The sequence below is a fragment of the Oratosquilla oratoria genome, chromosome 10, assembly GCF_046742065.1.
Source record: "Oratosquilla oratoria isolate Oo_2021 chromosome 10, ASM4674206v1, whole genome shotgun sequence".
Lineage (NCBI taxonomy): Eukaryota > Metazoa > Arthropoda > Malacostraca > Stomatopoda > Squillidae > Oratosquilla > Oratosquilla oratoria.
In genome coordinates, this window is record NC_134786.1 from 56,715,043 (window position 1) to 56,717,542 (window position 2,500).

A 2,500-nucleotide genomic window follows, 5' to 3' on the forward strand; every position below is an offset into this window, starting at 1 on the left:
GACGAGAGTTTGTGTTAACCAAGAAATCAAGTCGACGTACATATTTTTTTAGGAAAAAATGGAGAAGTGGGAGAAAATAGGAACTTATGAATAACTGAAGCCCCAGTTGCCCCTTTGAACAATAGCCGTCCCAGTTTTGCCCTTTCGAAGACTAATGGTCCCATGTAAGAAAAATAAATTATACAGAAATTATATGGTTAGGTTAGGTGAGGTTTAGGTTGGGTGAAGTTAGGTTAGATAGACCTTTTGAACAATAGGGGTCCTGGATTTGCCCTTTGGAAAAACAGGGATCCTAAATCAAACGGGATTCTTATTCTTCAAATCCTCAAATACTGCAGCATTTCTTCATAGAGATATCTATTGGAATGCCTGAGGACCGTTGCCAGTCACTGTGGGGCTGCGGGTTTCCATTAAGGGAAACTCGAGGTACTCGTAACACTATAATTTTTATCATTTTATTCATTAGTCTCTTTACCAACTTATACACCGAAATATATAATCACATATAATTACGTGCTCTCTCCCCCCCCCCCCGCGCACACACACACACACACACACACACACACACACACACACACACACACACACGCATATATATATATAATACACACACACACACTATATATATATATATATATATATATATATATATATATATATATATACAGACGCTCCTCTACTTACGTTCATTCGTTTTACGTTTTTTCGATTTTACGTTTGAACTGACTGTAAAAAATAAGTAATAATAATAAAAAAAAAATTAGTGAATTTTTTAGTTTAGCGCGCTCTCCGTAGTTCAAACGATCCTTGCGCACGACGCTGCGTCCATTGTTTACATTGCACAAACGACAAACTGAACATGCCTTGCCTCATCCTCCTCCTCCCCCTCCCCCTCCTCCATCATCTCAATTTATGTTGCTTGAATTTAATTTATTTGAAATTAATGTTATTATTTTACAATGTTATGTGCATAATTAATGATTTAGGGGTGTTTTATATGATACGGTAATAGAATTTACGGATGTATAGTACAGTAACAACTTCCGTTCATTTTCAACTTACGTTCGGCCGTTCGGAACGTAACTAAAACGTAAGTTGAGGAGCGTCTGTATATATATATATATATATATATATATATATATATGTGTGTGTGTGTGTGTGTGTGTGTGTGTATGTGTGTATGTATCAGTCAATTAATCAGTCAATCAAATCAGCCATTTTGAGTCGACCGCTGAACAAAGGTTTCCTTCATAGCATTCCATGATTCACACGACCGCTCCAACCTCTGTCACGTCACTCATGGAAACTTCTCAATCTCATCTCTCCACCTTCTGTCTGGTCTCCCTCTTCCACGCTTCCCATCTCGCGGCGTCCACTCTAACACACTTTCTCCATCGCTCATCAGTCGTTCGTACTAACCTGCCCAATTCCACTTCCACTCTTTTACCACCTCCACAATATTTTCACTCTAGTCTGCTCTCTCACCCAACTTGCTCTCTTTGGTCTCTCAGCGTTATTCACATCATTGATGTCTCCAGTCTCCTCTGTGCAGTCCTTAGCTTTGTTTCCATCGCCTTAGTCAGTTTCCAAGTCTTACACCCGTATATTATTTCTGGTAGAATGCATTCATTGTAAAATTTACGTTTCAAACATATAGATAGACAGCCTCTCATTATTTTATTATACTTACCAAACACTTTCCAAACAATTGTAATACGTCTTTTTATTTCATTATCATGATCTTTCGTCACTTTCACCATCTGGCCAAAATAATTATACTCTTCAACTTGTTAACTCTCACCATCGATTATAGTCTCTTTACTTTGAACTTTCGTGTTGAAAATTACTTTGGTTTTACTCTTATTTATTTTTAAATCTTCGAGACTTTCCTTGTTCAGATCACTCAGCATATCTTGCAAGTCTTCTGCTCTTTCTGAAATAAGAATAATGTCATCCGCAAATCTCAGGTGGTTCAAATATTCGCCATTAATCTTCAAACCTTTCTCTTCCCAACTTAACCTTCTGAAAATATCTTCCAAACAAGCTGTAAGTAATTTGGGTGAAATAGTATCGCCTCGCTGTACTCCTTTCTCAATCTTGATCTTTTCTGTATCTTTATGTAGTCGAATTATAGCGGTACCTTTCGCATAAATCTTTTCTAAAACCCTTACGATCTGTTCGTTTGTACCCTGCTTGCGTAGCGTGTTTAGTATTGCCATTTGTTCTACCGAGTCAAAGGCCTTCTCGTAATCTACAAAAGCTAAACAGAGGTATATTGTATACTGTCGTTTTCTTGATTAGTTGGTTCATCGCCTGAAAATGGTCTAGAGTCGAGTATCCACTCCTAAAGCCTGCCTGTTCTCTCGGTTGGTTTCCATCTAAAAGTTGAATTAATCTATTTGTAAGGATCTTGGAGAATATTATATACATTTGATAGCAAGCTAATTGGTCGATAGTTACTAAGGTCCCTCTGGTCTCCTTTTTTATGAAGCAAAATCAC

General features: G+C 37.5%; 1 protein-coding gene across 3 annotated transcripts in view; it reads left to right on the forward strand.

Moving 5' to 3' along the window:
• The window catches only part of LOC143029227 (uncharacterized), a 118,091-nt gene that overhangs the window by 27,221 nt on the left and 88,370 nt on the right, over positions 1–2,500 (forward strand). The gene's annotated exons all lie outside the window — the stretch shown is intronic.